At 42.1% G+C, this 24,538-nt stretch overlaps 1 pseudogene; it reads left to right on the top strand.

Moving 5' to 3' along the window:
• Positions 1 to 23,891: 23,891 nt before the first annotated feature.
• Positions 23,892 to 24,538, top strand: LOC129070529 (ADP-sugar pyrophosphatase-like; annotated as a pseudogene).

Here is a 24,538-nt window from a genome sequence, read left to right as displayed (position 1 = left end):
AAACCATATGATTTCACTCATATGTGGAATCAAATGGATAAATTGAACTAACAAGCAAAACAGAGACACACTCATAGATGGAGAGCAGATGACAGCTGGTAGAGAGGAGGTTATGGGATAGAGAGATTGAGCAAAAAGGAAAAAGGACCCATGCACACGGACAACAGTGTGGCAATTGCTGAGGGAAGTGGGGTATAAGAGGACTAAATGGTAATGTAAAAAATACAATAAAGATTAAATTAAAAAAAATTGTCCTGTGTACATTTTGAGTTTCCTGTTCTGTTATGTAAGAGTCCAGCAGCCACATTTCCTCCTTGTGCTGTGCAAGGAGGAACTAAAACTCACTTGGTAATTTACCTCGGCTGGCTGATAATTCCCTTCTTTTCTCATGTTATATCTCATAACTTTAGTTTATATCAGGCTGCATCTACAGACAACAATAAAGAACTGCAAAAATCTCAGGTGCACAGTCCTTCTGCATAGCCAGAGTCTAAATACATAATGTTCTCACTTTTCAGTAGAACCTAGGATCTGAAAACAAAACAAAAAACAACAACAAACCAATAAAAAAAGAGATTAGATTTGTGGTTACCAGAGTGGGAGATGGGTGTGGGGGAATTGGATGAAGGTTGTCAAAGGGTACAAACTTCCAGTTATAAGATACATAAGTACCAGGGATGTAATGTACAACATAGTGGTGATAGTTAACACTTCTGTATGGTACATATGAAAGTTGTTAAGAGAGTAGATCCTAAGAGTTCTCATTACAAGGATTTAAAAAAAAATCTCTTTCTTTTCTCTTGGTATCTGTATAAAATGATGGATGTTAACTAAACCTTTTATGGTAATCATTTCATGGTATACATAAGTCAAATTATCTTGCCATGCACCTTAAACTTACACAGTGTTGGATGTCTATTATGTCTCAAAAAACTGGATAAAAATAAATAAACACAGAATGTTAGAGTTTGAGGGGCCATGATTTACTTTCTACATTCAAAAAAAAAATTCTTGAGTGGTGGAATTATGGGTAATTTAATTTTTTTCTGTCTACTCTTCTATAGTTTCCAAATTTTTATGATAGCCATGTTTTACTTTCATAGGTAGAGAAAAAATAAGGAACTTATTTTTTAAAAATAATTATCTAATCTGTTTTTCCAATACTTTATCTCTTTTAAAATATCCTCCTTTAGACAAGCCAGCCACTTTCTTTCCAGATAGAAACCAAGGTCTGGAGTGCTTACCTGAGGCCATCAGGGGGTTTAGTGGTTGACTAGAGCCTCCAGTTCCTGGGAGGACCCTACATGTAGGCCTTGTCTTCATATGGAAACCCCAGAAGCTCACTCAGAGGCGTAGCTAATGGGGGAGGTGATCCCAGAAAAAACACCAGTGAAAGGAGCGGTGACAGGTGGAGACATGAGAAAAGAGGTGAATTATCAGCCAGTCGAGGTGAATTACCAAGTGAGCTGCCAGTCAGAGAAAAGGAGCTGTGTCCACAGGGGACCGGGGGACCTCTGGGAGCCAAGGCAGAGCACACCTCACTGCATTCCATTTCAGGGAGACGGAGCTGGGGTATGGAATGTGTCACCTCCTGTCGACATCAAGGACCACTCCCAGGGTCGTGACAATTCCTGAGTACTCTAGCCTGTCACATGGATGGGCAAAGTGGGCTCTGGCAGCTAGAAGTGGGTCCTGCTCACCGAAGGGGTCAGAGTGAGGGGACGTGGGGGAGCAACACCAACACCTACCACAGGTATAATAGGGAGGAAACAAAATTGTGAACTTGGAGAGGCACCCAGATGCCTGACTACCAAAACCATAAGCCTGCTCTGGAGGTCACAGGGCCCCAGATTTATCACCTGGGAAACCTTCATTTAGGTTAGCAGATCACCTCCAGGAAATTATTTGTGAGAAGCAGCACATTATTTCATGGCCTCAGGAACATCTATGTTAGTACGTATTCTTTGGTTACAAGTGACAAAATCCAATTTCCATCAGTGTAGACACAAAAGGGGGCGGGGGAACATCACTTCCTTATATAAGTAGGACAGGGTGTGAATTTTTCGCAATTCATCTATGAAATGAGCACAAATCTTGCAATTGGTCCGCCCAGATGAGATGCATTTTTAAAAATTTGCACTATCATCTTATACACTATCAGCAACCTAAAAATTCCCGGAAGAAGGGAGGGATGCTGGGCGCACAGATGAATAAATGTCCTCCTCACCATTGTGATGAACAAAGTAGCTGTCCCCTAACAGAAAATAGGGCTGTGAGGGAATGTTAACACTTGTGGGTAAAATTGTGAATTTATTGGAAAATAGTCTTTGCAGAGATAATCAATTTGAGATAAGGTCATGCTGGATGAGGATGAGCCTCATCTACCATGGCTGGTACCTTTTTAAGAAGAGAAGAGTCACAGACATTGGGAGAATGCCCTATAATGATGGAAACAGAAATTGGAGCACTGGGTTTACAAACCGAGGAATGCCCAGGATTGCTGGCAACTCCAGAAGCTTAAAGAAAGTCATGGAGCAGATTTTCCCATAGAGCTTTAAAGAGCGTGGCACTACTGATATCTTGATTCTGGACTGTAACCTTAGAGCTATGAGAGAATAAATGCTTGTTGCACACAGTTTGTTGTAATTTGTTTTGGCAGCAGTTTTTGATCTGAATGTTTGTGTCCCCCAGAATTTATGTTAAAATCCTAACCCACAAGGTGATGGAATGGAGCCTTTGGGAAATGCTTAGGTCATGAGGATGGAGCCCTCATGAATGGAATCAGTAACCTTATATAGAAGAGGTCTGAGAAAGCTCCCTTAACCTTTCAGCCCTGTGAGGACAGAAAAGAAAGTCATCTACAAACCATGAAGAAGGTTCCCACCAGACACTGAATCTGCTGGCACCTTGATCTCAGACTTCCCAGTCTCCAGAACTATGAGAAATAAATGTTATTTGTAAGCCAATCGGTCTGTGGTATTTTGATATAGCAGCCCACAAGTACTAAGACAGCAGCGCTAGGAAATTAATGCAGTGATTGGCTGCACACAGCTCTGGCGAGAAAGGAGGACCAAGCCCCTGACAGGACAAAGATATGTCAGCATGAGGACACTGGGCAACTAGGCATGAAAAAGAACAAATGCTGGGCCACCAAGGACAGGAAGCTGAGGTGAACGCTCACTCACACACCTTCCTCGTTGGGCTGTTTCCTAAGGCTGGCTGTCTCTGTGTAAGGAGCAACATTTTCTACCTAGGAAAAGGTAAAGAAAAGAAATGTGTCATCCCAATTTCTCTTTTAGGTGACTGTAGGTCTTCTCTTAGGTGGTTTTGACTGCTGTGATTATAAAAGGCAGCAAATATTCTCGAAAGGAATGGTATCATACCTTTCTTATAATTTCTATTGAGTCCATTATTAACAACTGATTAACCAATATGAGCTAAAGCATGGCAAAGGACACAGAAGACATGTAGAACATAGTCCTGTTCACAAATAACAAACTATGTTAAGAGATCAAAGAACAGCGGATGAAATAATAGTGAACCCTACATGATGGTAAAAGAAAAAATAGATACTCATCTTGGTCCTTGGTGTCTCTTGCTTGAATCACAGTCAATTACTTATTTCTCTGTATCCCTCTCCAGTAGATTTTATTATTGGCCTAAATATTTTATGCCTCCTTTATTCATGTCATTTTCTGAGTAAATTTGTAATTCCTACAAATGGATAGAGTCAAAGTCCCAATTCTTGGGTTCAGCCACATGACTGACTTTGGCTGTCGGAATATAAGAAGAAGTGACAGTGCATTGGCTGGTATCCAGGCCTCAAGCCATGTGTCTTTCTGCTCGCTTCTCTGCCATCAGAATAAAAAATATATATACATATGCAGGCTAGCCTATTCATTCCAGAGGAGGATGAGAGATATGTGGAGCTGAGTCAAGTCACCCCAGCTGAGCCAACCTAGATCAACTGACAATGAGACAACTCTCAGACTCATGAGCAAAATAAATAATTAGTGCTGTGTTCTATAGAGAGTGTGGGACTATTTGTTACACAATAATAGCTAACTAACACTCTGCTGGGTACAGCTGACTCTCATGCTCCTGTAGTGCTTATTGTACTTAGTTATCCACATGCCACATCTCTTCTATTGCACTGTGAAATTCCATCAGGAAGGTAATGGGGTTTTTCTTTTTTATTTTTCTTTTATATTATTCTTAGTACCTAACCTGTGCCTAACACACAGGGTACACTCACTATAAATGGTTGAATAAATGACTATGTGAAAGAATGAGTAAATGAATAGCATTTTCTGCATGGCTTTTGCTTTGAAAGTTATCCTTGAAGGTCCAAAAGATCTTGCTATGCAATCTATAAAACTTCTTTCAAATTTTAAACACTGTATAAAATGTTATATATTTGTCATATATTTATTAATGCATATATTGAAACAGTGTATAAAATAATCATCATAACAAGCATATCTACTGTTACAAACCTTTTACATCACCTCCAAAATAAAATGAACCAGCTAACATACAACTTACCCCCAAAAGAGAACAATTTCTTCAGGCATTGATTAATCAAAAAATATTTTTAAAAATATTCAGTACATAGGAAATCTTTATTTGAGCCAATAAGGAAAGAGACTTGATTGATCTGGATAATTGCTTTGCTCCAAGGAAAATGCCACTCATCGAGAGAGCCTATGTCCTTTTTCCAGACACCAGGTCTCTGTGGGAGCAGAACACAAACAACACCACAAAGGGGTCAGGCTAGGGCAGCAGGAGAGGATAAAGTAGTCAGGAGCAAAAATGCCCAGGACAACAAAACAACCTGTGTCTACCTAGGTAAACAGGTCAGAGATACGGAAGGATTGTACGATGAACTTTTTCTTAAATAAAAAACAGATTTTGACATAATACAGACACACTGTTATCTATTTTATAGATGGAAAAGTAAACTGCACAAGTTTCCTGAAATGAAAACACGAGACTGGCCTAAAGTTTTTTTAAGCAGATTTGCAACACTTTTGACAGCTGTTTGCCCTTCTTTTCCAGGCTGTTAAACTGGACTCCATCCATTACTAACTTTTAAACTGAAAAAATAATGTGGAAAGTTTGTAGTACAAGGAAATATCTGATGGTGAAAAAGGAATATGTCAAAGTATTGGCATTTCTGTTTCACAATTTTAGGGAGTTAATTTCCCTTTCATATAGCCTTGTATCTAATAATTTGCTTAATGCAAGTGAAAACAAAATTACTTCTGACGGAAAAAAGTCATAAACTTGTATTTCAATGAGATCAGATTCTCTGGTTGTTTTGTTTGGAGGTGGTAAAACAAAGAAAAGCAAAGAATATCAAGAATGCTGTAATGGAAACTGGATCTATTTCTCACCCCAAGCCTGAAATTCTCACTCTCCTTCCCCGAGGCAACCATTTACTGTTTCTAGAATATTATCCCTAAAATATTCCATGCACACATAAGCATTCCATATCTTTGAAATAGTTAAACAAATGCCAAATTTCTAACACCTGTTGTTTTACATCTTGTCTTTTTCATGTGGAAAAAATCTTGGAGCTCATTTTATAAGTTACTTGCATTTCAACAGAATCCCTCAAAAGTGACAAGAAAACATGGGAAACCAAGACTGTTTTAAGTTGTTTACTAGCAAAATAAATTAGCAAGCAGTCCTTCATGAAAGCACCCAGCATGTTCTCTGGCATTTGTGAGCTACGTGTATGGAAAACTCAATACAAGACTGTGAGAAACCAACTGAAGTTCTATATTGTAATGGCCGTTGACTGGAACATTAGCAGCATTAACATGTGCCTCATGATAATAATCGGTTTCATGACTTTCATGTCACTGTTGGGGATTTTGAGGAATAGGAAAGCGTGCTCTTTAGTGGGGAAATGCAAATTCAAATAACAATGAGCTATGATTTCAGAGCCATTAGATTAGCAAAGATTTCAAGTCTTAATAACATCACCTGTGGTGAGAGGGAATCAAAAACTGGCTTTCATACTTCATCTGTGGAAATAAATTTGAAATAATTACAACAGGGAGCAATTTTATAATACTTAGTAAAGTTAATACACACAAAATCTCAACTTAGCAAGCACACTTTCACATATATACTGAAGCAAGGTCCTTGCACAAGTGAGTTGGCCATGTGTACATAATAAGCCTGTTCAGCGCTTGTGATAGCAAAATGATGGAATACTAAAGGGGAAGTTAAAACAAATGTATGAATTAAAGCTACATTTTCCTTCAACATGGGTAAATATCAAAAGAAAACAATGGTAAATGAACAAAAGCAAGCTGCAAAAACATATGTAAAAATATGGCGCCATTTAAGTAAATTTGTAAAACCTATGAACAATGCTTTGCTTTGTGGTGGACACATATTCTCCAGCTGCCAGATCCACCTGCCAGCCTTCTCCAGCACACTCTGGCCCTGGGAGGCTTCGTGGACTTCATCTTCCAGCACTCTTCCGTTGGATTCATTTGGGTTCATCTGACAGGAGGCCCTAGTAGTAGTCTGAGGGGAGGAGAAAGGGAGTCTGAATATCATACCCTCTACCCCTTGCCAAGGCTGCATTTTTTGACAGAAGGCCGCAGCTGCTGTCAGGTAACCTGCACCTATGGCGACAGGTCTTTCTGGGTCTGGTCGCAGTTGTGGCTCTGTAGTGGGTATTTCCCTGTATCCCTCCAAGCTTAGGCATAATAATGACTCCATTCAGATGCCATCTCCCAAGTACTTCGCCATCCCTTGTGGAGCTCTGTTATCACAGCCTACACATTTGCAAGTAGAACCTTTAGTAGATGTTCTCTATTACCTGCCAAGGTCCTGAATGATGCACATATTTTTGTGGGGAGATTTAACACTAAGCCTGCTAATGCCATACACTCAGTTCAGGAGACTGGTTACCTCTGTGAAAAGAAGTATAATTGAAGAAGAAGGGAAGGAGGAGGAGAAGGCTTTAGCTGGATTTGCAAAGGTTTTTTTAAAAATAAATTTTTTAAAATCACAGACACTATTATTTAAAAATGGTTAAATCAATTAAATCTGGGTGGCTAATACATAGGTGTTATGTAATGTTTTGATTGAAATATTTCTGAAAATATTTTGTTATAATAACAAGCTTGAGATAGTGAAATTCTTTCCCATGCAGGGTGACACAAGAGTGTCATATGAGGCCCCAGGCACACTGCATCTGATAGAAAGTGCTTCTCCCTTGCCCTGATTGTTTCTTCACCAGCACTTCCTCAAAAGACCAACGATAATTCTGCATAATTGGGTGAGGCATTCCACTCTCTTTGCTTGGAAACTGTGTGGAAGGGCAGAAGTGCAATTAGAACTACAACACCTGAAGAAAGTGAGATAAAGTTGGCTCCCAGTCAACTCTCGAAGGCATTGTGGTAGGTGACAGCCAGTCAGGAGTGTCCAGCCCCCAGCCTGTGGGCTGCATGCTGCCCAGGACGGCTATGAATGCGGCCCAACACAAAACTGTAAATTTACTTAAAACCTTTTTTTTGGCTCATCAATTTTCGTTAATGTCTGTGTATTTATTGTGTGGCCCAAGACAGCCCCTCCTTCTCCAGTGGGCCCAGAGATGCCAAAATGTTGGACACCCCTGGACTAAACAGATCACTTGAGTCGTTCTATGTCTGCCAATTATTGTTAACCAAGGCTTCAACTCATTTGTTTCCATGTTGCTGAGGAAGTTGTTTACATCACCAAAATAGACAAAAACAGGGTTGAAAATTGCACAGTCATTCAACTTCCTTGAGAAAAATGTATTGCTCTAAATCTTGGAGCTTAGAGTCAAAGCCTGTATTGCCTTGCCTGTGCGTGTATGTGCATATGCGCACAAGGTTGTGATTTTAATGTTCTTAAATATTTTATTGCTTTCTGTGGTATTTATACCAGTTACACTTATTTTGGCAGCAAAGTAATCAAAATGAAGTGTAGGGTTGACAGGACAGGTCCCCTCGGCTCTTCTAGCCCCACCTAATGCCCTCCCTTCCCCCAAAATAAATGCTGTTATTAATGAGCTGTGTTCTCCTGGGCCATTTTCTATGCATGTGTGTGCATGTGTGTATAGAACTATTATCTTTACTATTAAAGCTTTAATACTCTTCTTGGTGTTCTACAGCTTACTGTCCTCATTTAATAATAGGTGTTCTAGTAATGTTTGATACATCTCTATGAGACAAGTAGAGTTAATTCTCATTTTTACAAAAACCTATTATTTTCCCCATTTTACAAATGGGAAAGCAGAAGTGTAGAAAGCTTATCTGAGCATAGACAGCTAGGAAATGCCAGCACCAGGATTGGAAGCCAAATGGACCAGTGTCAGAGCCCTCATTTGTTACCCCTGTGCTGTATTATCCTCGTCTTTTAAGACTTTGTCATGTCACTCCATGGAGGTCTTCCTATATCTCTTTAGGTGCTGCATGGTTCTCAATAGAATGGATGGTGTCTGGGCCATCTGGCTCTCGCCACTCACACCAAGTGCTTCTTAATGCAAGTGCTTAGAATTTCCACCTGAACTAACTCTAGGGCTAGGGGTGGGGGAAACAACTGCCCTCAGCCAGTGACTGATGGGGATTGGTGATAAATATCTGAGCTACCTGAATCCTCAGGTAGGACTAATCTGAGGTGTGTTCTTCATACTCTCCCAGAATTCCCAGTGATTGAGGCCCATCTGCCCATTCTTTACTAACACAGCCATGGCTTCCTTCCTTCTCCTATGTTGCTTCCCTAAGACCCTGAAGGAGCTTCCTGGGATCATCTCCCAAATAAACCACTTATATGCACATCCTTGTCTTTGGGTCTATTCCTTGGGAAGCCTGCAGCAATGCTCATACAATGCAGTCTCAGCATCTCAGCACCACCCAAACTGGGTGGGCACCTGCCTGCGCCAATTGGATTCTCTCTCCAGGATTCTCATATTGGAACAGACAGGATGTTGGTCAGTTTCTGCAGGAGCCTGGGGCTCTGACATATGACCTTGGGCGTGTTGCAAGGTCATAATATATCACATGTGTAGGAGAAGCAGAGAGAGCCAGTCTGAAAGGGGAGGGGGGAGAATGGTCAAGAGAATCAGAGATGAGAGATGGCTTCCTGCTGTAGCTTCCCTCCCTTCCTGAAGCCCTCCGACATCTGCTTCCTGGTCTATGAATTATGCCAATATAGAAAAAGGACACAATAAATTTCCTCTTTTCTCTCACACTAACTTAAATAACTTGTTACATACTACCAAACAATGGGTTAACACAGCAAATCATCACAATATTGAACTTGCCCTGGAAATCTGCGTTCCAAGACTCTCCTCCTCCCTACTCCCATTCTCTTCCCAGCCTAGTTCTCTGCTGGGACTCAGGAGGAGCAGAAGCTCTGCTATCAGACCTCTTCCTGTGACTGGCCTCATGGGAGGCCTGATCCTGCTGACGGGGGCCCCCAGGGAATTGGTGGGCTCTGCTGAAAGGGTATATTCGTGCTGAAGACCCCTCTCAGGCAGCAGCAGTCCTGTCTGCCCTCACTCAGCCTTTGCCAGACTCGAAGCCTGGGCTCCATCTGGGTGAAGTAGCTCCTTGCTAGACAATAACCGGTGTAGCCCTTGCTGTCAGCCCCTTGCTCTGTGCCCCTTCAAAAGGAGGCTGGGAGTCTTTTGAGGTTCTCTTCATGCCCTCAGCCTAAGGGACACAAGATGAGGAAAAAGCTCTCCCCACCCTCTCCTTCTGGGGCATGTTGCAGCGTGGGCACTGCTCGTCTAGTATAGGCTGCTTCCTCGGGCCCCGTTTCAGGAATTTTTATTCAAAAAGCACTACTGATCTCTAAGTTCACAAGCACCCCCAAATTCCAGGGGACATATGTCAATTCTCTCAAGAATCACAAATGCCCCAAACCGATCTGATAACCCCCCAAAACCTGTTCCTCCACGGCAAGGGTCCCCAACCCCGAGGGACACAGACCAGTACCAGTTCAAGGTCTGTTAGGAACCAGGTCGCATAGAATCACCACCTGAGTTCCACCTCCTGTCTCCTCCCCCTTCCCCATCAGTGGAAAAAATGTCTTCCCCAAAGCCATTGCCTGGTGCCAAAATAGTTCGGGACCGCTGCTCTGCAGGCTCTTCTCACCTCAGCTAATGGCAGGCAATTCTATCCTTCCAGCTCCTTGGGCCAAAACCCGTCTTCACTCCTCCTTTTTCCCTATTTTATATCCAATATGAGAGCAAACCTAGCTCTACCTTCAAGATATATCCAGAATCTTATCACTTCTCACCACCTTCCTGCTATCCTCATGTCTTGCTTGAATTACAGTAATATCCTCTTCCCACGTCTTCCTCCTTCCAGCTTGCTGCCTGTATTAGTAATCCATTGTTAATGAGAATGCCAAAGAAACAAGCACAAAACCTCCGTGGCATTCATCAGTGATGCATCTGGGGTTAACTGGGGATCAGCTAAGTGGCTCATATCCATGCCTGGGGGCCAGCTGGTTGGCTGACAGAGGTGGGTCATCTATGCTCCATGTATTTCTTAGCCACCAGTGAGTTTACCTGGACAAGTTCTCAGGATGGTGGCAGAGATGCAAGACAGCAGGTGGAAACCTGCAAGGCTCCTGAAGCCCGGGCTTAGAAGAGTTCTGCCATCACTTTCACCTTCTTCATTCAGCCAAAGCAAGTCATAGGGTCAAGCCTGGGTGAGGGGAGTCCTTACCAACTTTTATGGCTGAAACTAAATCAAGTGGCAGGGAAGTGCATTTTGCCTCATAAGAATAAACCCAGACATAAAAGAGTATACACAGTGGGAACCCATTTATTAGAAATTCTAGCCCTGGCTGGTGTGGCTTAGTGGATTGAGTGCCAGCCTGTGAACTAAAAGGTCACTTGTTCGTTTCCCAGTCAGGGCACGGGTTGCCAGCCAGGTCCCCCGTTGGGATTGTGGGAGAGGCAACCACACATTGATGTCTCTCTCCCTTTTTCTCCCTCCCTTCCCCCTCTCTAAAAATAAACATATAAAATTTAAAAAAAAAAATTCTAGAGAAGGCAAAACTGTATAGACATAAAACCAGTCAGTGATTGACTAAGGCTTGGGGTTGGGGAAGACGGCATGTCAGACCATTCTGGGGTGGTAAAAATGTTCTATATCTTGATTGCAGTGACAGTGAAAATCTTTGTTGAAGGCTAGAGCTCCATTTTACAAGGATGAGGGATATACTGTAGTTGGAGGGTGTTAGACGTCTTCCCGAAAACTAGGAATGTTTACAGATCTGCAGAGATAAGGCCTCTGAATAGGCTGGCTGCAAGTGTGAATGGGATTTGGGACCCCAGATGCTACACAGAGGCCTTGGCAAGGAGCCCCTACCTGAACCTGAGGGGAGGAGACACTGGAGGGGGATTATGAAACTCCACTTCTTCCAACTGATCAGGTGGCAAAATATTTGGACTGACGGGGTACCAGCATGGTTGGGTTCTGGTGAGAACTCTCTTCCTGGCTTGCAGATGGCTGTTTTCTCACTGTGTACTCACACGGCCTTTCCTTTGCACTTGTGTGTAGAGAGAGAAATCTCTCTTTCTCTTCTTATAAAGTCATCAAGTCTACAACATCAGGACTCTGCCCTTAATGACCTCATTTAAATTTGATTACCTCCTAAAAGCCCCATTTCCATATACAGTCACATTAGGAGTGAGGGCTTCAACATGTGAATATATGGGGTTGGGGGGGTGGGGGAGAGAGGTATTCCAGACCATAGCAAAGAATAAGCAGCCCCTCCTTGGTCTCAGCATGAAAATTTCAATTTAGTCACCACAGAACTTGCAAGTTATGAAGCAATAATAACTGGTGAGAGTCAAAGAAGACTTTCCAAAATTGGGATTCCCGTGGGACCATCAAGCCCAAGTGCACATTTTCTAAACCTTGAATCCAGCCAGATGTTCCCACGCTCAATGGCTTCCTATTGCTCTTAAGAAAACATACAGACTCTCTCTTTTTTTTTTAATTAATTGTCACTGGAGGATATAGTCATTGATTTTAGTGAGAGAAGAAGGGGAAAAGAGAGATAGAGAAAGAAATAACAATGTGGAGAGAAACATCAATTTGTTGCCCCCTGTACATACCCTGACCAGGGACTAAACACCATATGCCCTGGCTGAGAATCAAACCTGGGACCTTTCGGTGCACCAGATGACGCTCCAATCACTGAGCCACACCAGCCAGAGCAACATACAGACTCTTTATCACTGCTTTCTGAATCCCCCATTCTACCTCCCGGCATCTTCTCCTGTCACACGCTGATGCAGTCCCACTGAGATTTTCTTCCGTCCCAAGGGGCTCTCCTTCACCTTCGGGCCTGCGCCCATGTGGCTCCCTCTACCCAAAAGTCTTCTCTACCCAGTACCTCACATTTCATTCCCTCACCCTTGTTTTGGGCCTGCCAGCTCCTCTCACAGCTCCTCTCATCCTGGAGGTCTCAGATGAGAGGTCACTTCCTCCAGAAAACCTCAAACTAGGTTATACGCTTTTCATGTTCACTATAGGCCAAGGTAGAGAGAACAGTATCATGAAGCCCCATGCGCTCATCACTCAACTTTGTTGATGATGAAATATAATAAAAAAAAATACAGCTTCTTCTGCACAATCTGACCTCACTGTAAGGTTCTCCAAAAAAATTGACAATGTGCTTTAAAGGAACAGAAGGGGAAGGACGTGTGATGCTCCAGTTGGCAGCTCCAGGCTCCATCCAGCACAGCCTTTGAGGGCATCTCAGGAAGTTTATAATCTGTTGCATAAGTGTTTGTGCATGTGCACCCTGTGAGACATACTGTACAAAAGCTAGGTCTAAGTTTAGGTGAATTCCAAGATCTTCCCCCGCTAGATCCTCTAAAAATACCTTCTGTGTTACTTAGGAAATCTCTCTTGCTCCTGAACAGGAATATGATTTGATCTGACTCCAAAAGAAAAAAAAAAGTAGTACCATCTGAAAGAAAAAACGGGGCATCCTGGCTTGGTACCTCAGTTGGTTAGAACATCATTCTGGTATGCCAAGGTTGCAGGTTCGAGCCTGAGTCAGGGCATATACAAGAATCAACCAATGGCCCTGGCCAGTGTGGCTCAGTTGGTTGGAGTGTTGTCAAGTAACTGAAGGAGGTGCAGGTTCAATTCCTGGTAGGGACACATTCCTGGGTTGGGGGTTCTATATCTGGTCTGAGCGTGGATCCGCAGTCCGGCACGTGCAGGAGGCTGGGGGTCAATGTTTCTCTCTCATCGGTGTTTCTCTCTCTTCCTTCTTCTCTTCCTTCCTCTCCCTCTAAAAGCAATAGGAAGAAAAAAGGTCCTTGGGTGAGGATAAAAAAATAAAGAAAATAGAAATAAAGAAATACTTTTAAAAAAGAATCAACAAATGAATACGCAGCTTAGTGGAACAACATATTGATGTTTCTCTCTCCTCCTTCTCTCCCCCCGCCAAATCAATAAATAAAAATGAAAAACAAACAAACCCATAAATCAAAAATCAAAAAAACCCAGATCACTCATTGAGAGATATGGATGGGTAAGGAACTATCTGAAACTACTTCCCTTTTTAGAAGGTATGTAATCTCCCCTCTCCCCATTGCTGTGTTCGGCACTGAAAACACAGTGGAGAGGAGGCTTCACCATTGAAATTTGGTGAGTGTAGGAAGTGGGAGACAAATACAGGCAGCATTCTAAGTCCTGCTTTGTAACACAAAACATGTCAGAGAGAGAAATGCTGAAAAACAGAATAGGGGAGGATTTATATTTCCATGTTGGCAGTAGATCACATTCAGTCTTATTCAGTGAAGCAGCTTCAGTGGCTGTTGCCATGGGAACCAGACATGAGTAAGTAGTTTACTGAATGCAGCTTTCACGGGCTGACGTTCTAAAGCTGGGCCAGGGGTCCCCCCTCACTCCAGGTATTCTAAAGCTGCCAGGAGGTTTTCTTCTGATAGGTGTGTTTTTAATTTCACTATCTATGAAAACCCAAAACATCTGTGATAAAATGCTGCTAAAATGAACCTAATGGTTGTAGGATTTTGATTATCTTGTCAGGAATGAAATAATTCAGTGTACTTGCCAGAAGGAGACTATCAGCATAATTTTTATGTGTGTGCACGCTGAGTTTTGCATCACGATGTAGAAGGGATCATCTCACATTGTGAGATCACCAAGGCCTGATTTGCAGTCTTTTCTCTTTCCTGGCTGTGCTGATTCAGAAAAACATTCACCATTGTAGAGACTTCTTTGTAATCTTTCCAAGTTCTTCATTATTCCTCATTTGTTCAAATTGGATAATTCTCTGGTGAGAGCGTGGCCAGACAATTTGTCTCCCCAGCTACATGACAAAGTGTAGTGCCACTTGTTTCCTCGTCACGTTCAGCCCTCTAGTTACCAGTACTTACCCAACACACGTGGAAGGGCAGCTGACACTGAAATACTGTGTATCTGGGATTCTTTCCAGAAATACTCTGCAGTGGTCAGTGTGTAGAAATCCACGCACATCAAGCAGAAAGCAACAAGTTGGGGCAGTGCTGCCTAAGAGGCCAGTTTGCAGACCTGGGCTTTGTTTCTTAGAAGCCCTTAGAGTGACTGGTTTCCTTTCCCACAACTGCTTCATGATTCCTGGGATGCACTGCCCAGATTCCTTTCCCAGCCAGAAAGTCTGCTCAAAGTCTTGTCAGCTGACAGCTGAGTGCCTTTCCAGGAATTGCCTTCTCCTAAAAGGAGGCAGCTTCCATAGGGCCATGCATTCTCCTGGGCACCCCGCATACAATGTCTAGTTCACGAGATGAGGGGTATAAAGGCTCAGCCCCCTTACTCCCACCCATCTTACTCTGACTAAGATACCCCTGAAGGGTCATCCCAGCTCCAGAGGCCCCTGTAGAGTTGCCGAATGCTTGTTGAAATCCTTTGCAGCCCAGCTTCTCCCTCTGGTCAGCCCTGCTGCCTTCCTTTCCTTTCCATGGCTGCTACTCACAAGGGAACTCCCTAGTACATCCGTATATTAATGTTCATCTCAGAACCTGCTTCCCAGGGTAAAAATCTGCAACAACCCTGAACTTGCTTTGGGAAATTCCCTTCCCTATTTGGGTGTGATTTATTCCGTGCTCTGTCTCAGGCCCATGGCATTTGGAAAAAATCCATCCTTTCCTTATCCCCAGGTCCCATTGATTTCTGAATTCGGGCAATGAAACAATGAGAAGGGGTCTGAAGGCTCTGAAAAAGGAATCAGTTTTCTTCCTAGTTTTCCTAAAGATTCACCAAAGAGATGTTCTTTGTCACTGGACATGAACAAAGAAGCATGTAGCCTTTGAGTTGCTGACAGATGCCTTAAGGTGATGAGAGAAGCCTGCTGAGCCTAGAGCCAACATGTGAAAGTGGAGGTGAGAAATAATCACTAGATTTGAGCCACTGGCTCCAACTACACCTGTACCAGTCACATCTGAAGCCAGCCTACCTCAGGATTTATCAACCTGTGAACCAATACATTTACTTTATTTTCTAACTTCAAGTTCTGACGGTAAAATAGCATTGATGTTACTGGAACCTACTTCCTGGGGATGTTTTGGAGAATTAATTATCAATTCTTCCAGCACATCAGAAGTGCCCTACCAATGTTAGTAATCCATGTAGTTTTCAAACCCCATGGCTGATTTATATACTAGAAGACCATGCATTTCTTTTAAGCGTGGGCTCCTCAAAGTTACAAAGGTTTTTATTGGACAATATTTCAGACTTTCTTTCCCTATAGTATGAAGTTTCATCCAGAGCTGAGATTTTCAATTTTTAAGCAGTAACATTTTTGAAAACTGAAATCTCATGTGAAAACCACAGATATGTGTATGGTAATAATCAAAAAAATGTTCAGGGAAGCTGGTATGTGCCAGGTACTGTGCTTAACATTTTACTTATAGGCTCTATGTGCGTGTTTGTGTTATATATGAATTCACTGAAATCCCCCAACAGTCACGTGAGGTAAGCTCTAGTATTATCTCTATTGTAGTTTTCAGGAAACCTCTCCAATGCATTCATGATAGTACAGAGAGTCCTATGTGGAGCTTGACAACTTTGATTCTTGTATTTATTTTTATCCTCATCTGAGGGCATTTTTTCCTCCATTGGTTTGCGGGGGGTGGGGGGTGGGGGCGGGAGAGAGAGAGAGAGAGAGAGAGATGCAAGAGAGAAGCATCGATTGGTTGCCTCCTGCATGCACCTGAACCAGGGATTGAGCCTACAACCTAGGTATGTCCCCCGACCCGGAATTAAACCCACAGTCTTTTGGTTACAGGATGATTCTCCAACCGACTGAGTCACAACGTCCAGGACATTAACTCTTTATTTACTCTGGATAACAGATACTTTGACTGCAGCTTTGGGTCACAAGACTCTCTTTTTTTAAGCAGGAAATAGAATATTGTTAAGTGCAAATAGCCTAAAGTAATTACATACACACACAAATAATGTTTATTTCAGAGCTTCAGCGGGTCTTTGTGTAGCTGAGAGCAGTTGTTGAGAAATGCTGAGGCTCAGTCACAGACCTCTTTCATATTCCAAACAGGCCTGAGAAAACCATTTGAAAGGCGAAAAGGGAGAGCAAGGCCAATTAAAGAAAGAAATGAATAATACTACCTTATATAGAAATGTAAAATTTTATATTCATTGAAATAACTATGCAAATTATAGGGTGTGTTAGGAAAATGCTTTACTTCCTCTTTTTGGGTTTACCCTGCACAGTCTGAGAATTAACGTCTGTCTTTGGGAGGCTACATGGGTTTGTGTGTGTAGGAGCCTTCAGTTCCCTGATGGGCAACTAGGAAATGCAGAGTCCTATCTGCAATTACACGGATAGGGCTGAGCCAAAAAGAAAAAGGGAAATGGACTCATGGACAGGGACAACAGTGTGGTGATTACACTGGTAGGGAGATTGGGAGTTCAGGGTTAGGATTTAGGGATCCATGTCCACACTGGACTCTTTGAAGGGGCTTGGAATGCTAAAACCTTCGAGAACTGTCCTTATGCCCACACCCTCAAGGTGTTGCTCCAGACCAAATAAATGAGCTTCAGGGCCATGTATCACTCAGGGAAGGACCTGATGAGGACCCAGGTCCAAGTCTGATGGCAAGATACCTGGGTAGCAAGAAAGGAGAGGGGTATGGAATGAGAAGCCAGGAGCTCCCGTTTCGACACAACACTAGCCAGCAGGGTAACCTCAGGCGTTTCTCCTTGGCTTCTTGGAGCCTCAGACTTCTCTTCTTTAAAATGAGAGGTTTGGAAATTCCACAATGACAGATTCATTCTTTCGGCCTACGGTGTTTCTTCTTGACAAAATATACATTCATCTAAGAGCGTTGCCAGAAATCATAACCAGGCATTTAGGCTAAAGTGAGTTTATTCAAGAACAGGCTTTGATGGGAGATAAAAAGCACAGAAAGGGGAGGCTGGACAGGCCAGTGTACAGTTATGATTGGAGCTAATAAGGTATGGGAAGAAAAATGAACTTTTGACAGTGTCACCTTGTCAAGGGAAGAGGGTGGTAGAATATGTAGACATGTCACCACAGTAAAAGTTGAGTTTTACTATGTTTGTTCCACAGATAAACAATTGCTAGCAGTGCTGACTAAAACCTCCAAGTACAAAAGCATCACCCTGAGTTTCTTCTAGGGTGGGAATATGATTGTAAGGAATACTCTGAGCGGGAAAATTAATTCCTTTTTTCAGATCTCCCCTCTAAAATGTATGTCTTGTGATCGTTTTCTAATTAAGTCATTTATATATTGAGAATGTAGGAGAGTTCTGCTTTGTTTTATCAACTCTAAAATCAAAGGTTTGTCAATGATTTTTTTTTTTTAATAAGAGCTTTGGAGAAGATACTCCCAATGTCCCTCTTCTAGCTTTAAAATATTTTGGCTGTGTGTCATGCCTTAATTCCTGAAAGTGGAGGTGTCTGAAGGAGACCCAGCCCCATAGGGACCAATTAAAAGAAAAGGCACCATGCTCAGGGCTGGCCAATTTTGCTGACTCATTGAAATCAGAAATATATCCTGTCTGCATTTGTTGAGAAATAAAGGGAGAGCCACATTTTGTAGCTCGTGGCATCTTATAATTTCTTCCAGAAGTTCAGCAGACATTGTGAATTAGAGATCAAATTAATGTAAATTTCTACAAGGAAGTTAAGCTACAGCACTCGATATAAGCAATTCCCTTTAGAAGCAGCCAAGAAAATGGTCTTAACAGAAATAACATGCTTAGATGGTTTAGAACAATCTCTTTGCCCAATCATCTGATCCTTAGAGTTCAAAAAACAAAACAAAATGCTTCTCTCCATATCATTTTAATTTTTTAATTGGGTTCTGAATAAGGATTGTCTTTAAGTGGCAGGAGAAAATATTTTTAAAAAGGCATTTTAGCTCTGAAATAAGCTTTTTCCCCCACAGAAACAAATATGAACAACAAGGCACATTTCCTCTTTAAAGTTTCCTCAGGGACAGATGAGCCTGCGATCTTTGACCTTGTGGTATCTGGTGACACACTATTCTATGCACAAAAATCATTTTAGTTGTCTGAAGATTTATTAACACAGGTCTATTCCCTGAAAAATACACTCTTCCCAGAGAATTCTATCTATTCGCTCACTGTTTCATGATTTATTTTGAAGGATTTGACTTATTTTGAAGTGCTTGAAGCATTCCTTCAGGGGTAATTTGAATTCATCTCACAGAATCTAGGCTGCTTTGTGAGTTAGAATTTCAGGATCTGTAACTTGACAAAGGAGATTTATGGCTTTTATGAATGTTGGAAAATAGGAGCTTCAATGGGTTAAACTCCACTGAAAACTTGCTATTGATTTGTTCCCAACATTTAGAGATTTTTTAAAAGATTTTATGTATTTATTTTTAGAGAGAGGGGAAATGAGGGGGGGAGAGAGAGAGAGAGAAAGAAACATCAATGTAAGAGAGAAACATCCATCGGCTGCTTCTCACACGCACCCCTGACCGGGGACCAAACCCACAACTCAGGTTTGTGCCCTGACTGATGTCGAACCAGAGACCTTCTGCTTTGTGGGATTATGCCCAACCAACCAAGCCACACCAGTCAGGGCCATTTAGTGATTAATTCACAAAACCTAAGAGACGCTGTTAAGGTATTAGAACAGAATTCAGATTCCTGAATATGTTTTAACCAAGCGAATGGTAACTTCAAGTGTATCAAGTGGTCAGCTCAGTGTGTATGAGACTTGAAAGGATGTATTTTTTCAGTGTTATTTTCTATCAATTGAAGAATTTTAAGGTGCCAGATTCTAATCTGGAGTTTCTTTCATGCATTCATATACAAAATAACTTAAGTTTAGTTCAAACCTTTTTCTCTTATTCCATCAAAACAATGTCCATCTCACAGGAGTTTGGTCTTAGAAGAGGAAAAAAAGAGCAACAATAAATTCCAATGAGAAACACAGGAAATGAGACTTGTCGTGAGAAAATTCTTCCAGTCTTTGCATGTTAACTTGAGTGTAATAACTGTGTCATTGAGGGCCAACACTGGAAGAAAACAGGAACTGTTTAGCTAAACACTCTCCACTGAGGGGGTCTCAAGGATGTCTTTATTATTGGTTCCAGATGCTGATTTACCTTACCAATTTTTAGATATGGCTGCTATTGAGTGTGATTGGTCACTTCTTTCCCCTTTCAGGAAAGAAGTAGTTCATTGTTTTATGTTGTCTTTCATTTGTTTCCAATTTAACAAGTCTTAAAGTCTCTAGTTATCCTCATTTGTGGAAAAAATGGGCTGGCATTATAACTATGGGAATAACCATGCTGATGGAAAGGAAAAGGGAACTAAGAAGAGGATAAAGGGGATTACTTTAGATAGAATGGTCAGAAGAAACCTCTCCAAGTAAACAACAATTAAGCTAAAATCTGCCCCCTCAACAACAACAAAAAAAGAAAAAAGAGAGAGAGAGAGAGAGAAAGAACCAGCGTAAGAAGAGAATGGGAAGAGCCTCTATGAAAAAGAAACAGCATATGCAAAGGCCCCGAGGCTGGACAGGGCTGCTGTAGGAAGCCAAAGAGAGAGTGGTATAACATGAACTTAGGAAGGCATACAGGTCCTTTAGCAGCTTAGAGAGAATGCAAGTTTATGTTTAATTCAAGTTTATATTTAATCCTAAGTGTAGAGTAGAAATCCATTAAAGGATATTAAGTAGACTGCGGCGTAATCTGGTTTTTATTCTCAAATCCACCTATTTTCTGTGTAGATAATGGGTTGGATAGGGCAAGGAGATTGGGTGGTAATGGAGGTGGACAGGTTTCAAATGGGTTTTTGAGATAAAATCACCAGCACTTTTGATGAATTGGATGTAGAAAGCAAGAGAAAGACTGAATCAAGATATAATGAAGTTTCTTACTAGGGCAACTAAATGAAAGGTGGTACTATTTATAAGACAGGTAAGGCTTAGGGTGGGGCAATAGGTTTAGGAGGTGAGGAACCAAGAGTCCAGGAGACACACTGTGATATCTGTGAAATTCTGTAGTGAGAATATCAAGAAAGCATTTGAAACCTTGAGTTCCAGAAAGAGATCAAGGATGGAGATATTAATGTTGACATTGTTGGCATCTAAATGGTATCAAAGGCATGGGATTGGGTAAGATCATGCAGAAAGAACATAGAAAGACAAGAGACAAAATGCACAGGATTCCCAACATTTAGAGGTTGAATAGTGGATATAGAACTTACATAAATGGCAAGGAGGTGGCAAACAAAAAGAAAATGGTATCCCAGAGATCAGGAGGAATATTTCCAGAAACAATAGGATCAGTACTGCTTAGAAATCAGTAAATACAAAAACAACAGCAATAAATGTCCATCCAGTTGGGCAACAAGGAGGCCGTTGTTAACCATGATGAAAGCAGGTTTGACAAAATGGTGGGGGCACAGCCAGACCAGAGGGAAAAAGGAGGTGAAGAAGTAGAGACGGATGTAGAAGGCATTCTTCCAAGAAATTTGGCTCTGACGACAGCAGTCTAAAAAACCTTGTTTTCCTACACATTGTAAAGGAACAAAGCTCTAAGGTTCTTGTCATGTTACAGTCTGGTTTCCCTTCCTGTTTTGATTGCAAAGTTCTCTTTGCTTCAATTTTCAATTAGCACTAACGGGAAAATCACCTCCTTTCATCCCAGCATGAAACCTGGACATTATTGTCCTGTAAAGTAACTACTAATTACATTGGCAGAAGTAAACTTCCTGAAAGCCTGTGTCCTTGCTGAATAAAGATTTCATTTAGGTGACCCTGATTTCTTGTTAGAAGCTGAAAATATCTTTCCATGTTCATAAAACCAATTAATTATTCAGGAGAAATAGTCTCTTTATTGTTCAGCCAAGAAATTGAAAATGACCTTTTAAGGACAGGAGCAGCTTGTTTCCTACCATTAGTATAAGAATAACTTTGAGAGAAAAGGAACTGGTCGGTCATTCGTCTCGCTTCTGTGGCACCTCCTATCTTTGACAAGATGTGTGAGGAACTATCTGCTCTCAAGACTTTCCACCCCTTTCCCAGCTCCAGAACTTAAATCAGTGCTTCACTTTTCCTTAAAATGCTCCTGGCTCCGATATTACATACCTCTTTTGTCTCTTCTCTCCTCAGCATCACCCTTTCCTTGGCTTAACTACATTCAGTTGCCAAGATGGCCCCCAAGGATGTTCACCGCCCAGTATTCATGCCCTTGTGTCATCCCCCTTTTTCACTAAATAGGGTTGATCTCCGTGACCAGTAGGGTATTACAGAGATGATAGAGAATGACTTCCAAGGCTAGGTCACAAAAAGCATTGTGGCCTCTACCTTGCTCTCTCTTGCATTGCTTACTCTGGGAAAAGTCAGCCACTTTGTCATGAGAAAGATAAAGTAATGTGTGGAGAGGTCCTTGTGTAAAGAATCGGAAAGTTCCGGCCTATAACCAAAACTATGTGAGTGTACCACCTTGGAAATGGATCTTCCAGTCCCAGGCAAGCTTTCAGATGACCACAGGCCCAACTGACAGCTTCCTAAGAGACCTAGAGCCAGAACTGAGGCAGGAGACAGCGTGGCAAGAACTCTGAGGCTGCACTGCTGTTACTGGCCAGCTTCTAGCATCCTGGCTGCCAGGAAGGGCCTCTTGGTACTTAGGTAGAATGAACAGCAAATCAAGGCAAGGGAGGAGGAGGGAGACATGCCTTACCCATTAACTCAGCAGTCCTGAGACTGGTCCGATAATATTGCCAAGTGTCCCAACATTACAAGAAACACCATGTTAGTATGTGAGGGGGGAAGTCATTGAAATTTCATGTAGCATTTCCACTATCTGGGAAAAAAAGCCTTGAAACTGTGCTTTCACCCCAAGGCCTGAAATATGGGAAAGGGTCCACAGTGCCCAAAGAAGCCCATAAATAACTTTGGATAACTGCCCCAACTTTAATTAACTGCCTCCTGCCATGTATCTGTTCACAAGATGAACAAATGGAGTCGGGAGCAAGAGAAGGGTTCAGGCTAACAGTCCCACACATGTACCTAAGTTTCTGTAGTTACATTTCCCTAGGAAAGCTGGCACCATTTTAACCAGTCAATCAATACGTAACTTTTTTACTCCTATCTCGCCAACTACGTATGTCCTCAGAAAAAAGGATCCACCAGGCTTTTGGCCACCCAGGGACTTGCCACCCAAACCTTCAGCTGCCCTTACTTTTGCCGCCCTGCTTTTCCCTGAACCTATGCCTTTCACATCCACTCCCCACCTAAGCTAGGCCCGTTCTCTTCCATGGGAACAAATCACTAATAAACCCTGATTGCACACTAACAGATTTGCTGATCTGTAATTCTTTGTAGGCATTGGCAAGAAGAACCAGGTTCTCTCCCATCAACCAAACCACTCAGCTAAGCTGCTTCTAAATTCCTGACCCACAGAAACTATGATATAAAATGATTAATGTTTTACAACACTAACCTTTGGGATCTATAGCAATAAATAACTAATACATCTCTGAGATTAAATTACTGGGGGCAGCCCTGCAACTTTCTGAAGAGAATTTTTTTTTAACTCAAATCTGTAATGATAAATTTTAGAAAACAGAAAAAGTGATGTAGAAGGTTCAAGGCAGAGGATACGATGAAGATGTAATTTTTCTCTGTGTGTGTTTTTGAAAGCAGGAGAGGGCAGAAAATGCTAATATATGGTTAAGTAGGTCCTGATAGCCTGTCTTCTTCAAATCCAACTCCTTCTAACCTTGTGCTTCTTGTCAGAGCTTCTTTTCTTCCTTTACTTTAAAAAAAAAAATCATTGAAGTAGATGGTGGTAGATTTAAAATAGCCACTCTGGGGGAAGCCAGACACCATGTAAGATGTCTGACTATCTTCAGGCCACCATGCTGGGAGGAAGCCCAAGATAACCATCTGGAGAGGTACTTGAAAGGAGAGATGCCTGGCCAGCCCCCAGCTACTCCAGCCATCCCAACTGAAGTGCTAGACACGCACTTCAAGTGGAGAAGCCATCTTGGACATCTGGTCCCATCTGCCTTTCAGCCAACTCTGCCCCCACCCGCCTTCTAACTGCAACAACACAGGAAACCCTGAGCAAGAACCTCCCAGCTGAACCCAGCCAGCCAAGAGAACTGAAATAATAAAAAGGTTGTCTTAAGCCTCTAAGTTTTGGAGTGGTTTATCCTGCAGCAAAAATAATCAGAATAATGAAAAGGGAGTAGCACTGACATCCCAGGAGACAGCAGCCTCAGACTCGAGCTTTGTGCTTTCATCCCCCTTCCCACAGGAGTGCCCTTCACTTCACCCCACACCTTGGGTGTGAACTTCTTGCCTAAGGACTGGGAAGACTAACTAGTTTGAAAATGGAAAACCAAGAACCAGCAGATTCTTCTTGAAAAACCAAACAGTTTTTTATTTCAGAGGAGTTCATTGCAGAAGGAAAATGGTCAAGTTAGAAAAAACAGCTTACATGGATCCTACTGGTAAAACAGGAACTTAGGAAACTGTGAAATGTACAACTAAGAAAGGACAGTTGGCTGATGGAGTGACGATTATCCCAGTGCTGTAGAGAACTCTTCATTATGATTGTGTCTTTCTGATGAAACAGCTCCATCAACGCACGGGAGGCTACTGCCCAGAATTCCCGCAGGTCTCATAGATGATAACAAAAGCTCAGAAGCAGCTGCTCTGCGAGAGCTGGAGGAAGAAACTGGCTATACAGGTGATGTTGCTGAATGTTTTCCAGCTGTCTGTATGGATCCAGCCTTGTCAAACCGTACCACACACTTCATGACAGTAACTATTAATGGAGATGAGGCTGAAAATGCAAGACCTAAGCCAAAGCTAGGAGATGGAGAATTTGTGGAAGTAATTTCCTTACCTGATGAAGAGATTTGAAGCTCTGGTAGCTGAAGAACATCTGACAGTAGGTACTGGGGTCAATTCCTATGCTCTGGCGCCAAAACATGCAAACACGAAGCCATTTGAAGTGCCCTCCCTGAAATGTTAA

Source organism: Pteronotus mesoamericanus, unplaced genomic scaffold (genome assembly GCF_021234165.1).
Source record: "Pteronotus mesoamericanus isolate MK-2021 breed Mesoamerican mustached bat unplaced genomic scaffold, CSHL_Meso_final contig_25, whole genome shotgun sequence".
In the NCBI taxonomy this organism is placed as follows: domain Eukaryota; kingdom Metazoa; phylum Chordata; class Mammalia; order Chiroptera; family Mormoopidae; genus Pteronotus; species Pteronotus mesoamericanus.
This window is presented reverse-complemented; position numbering and strand designations above follow the sequence as displayed.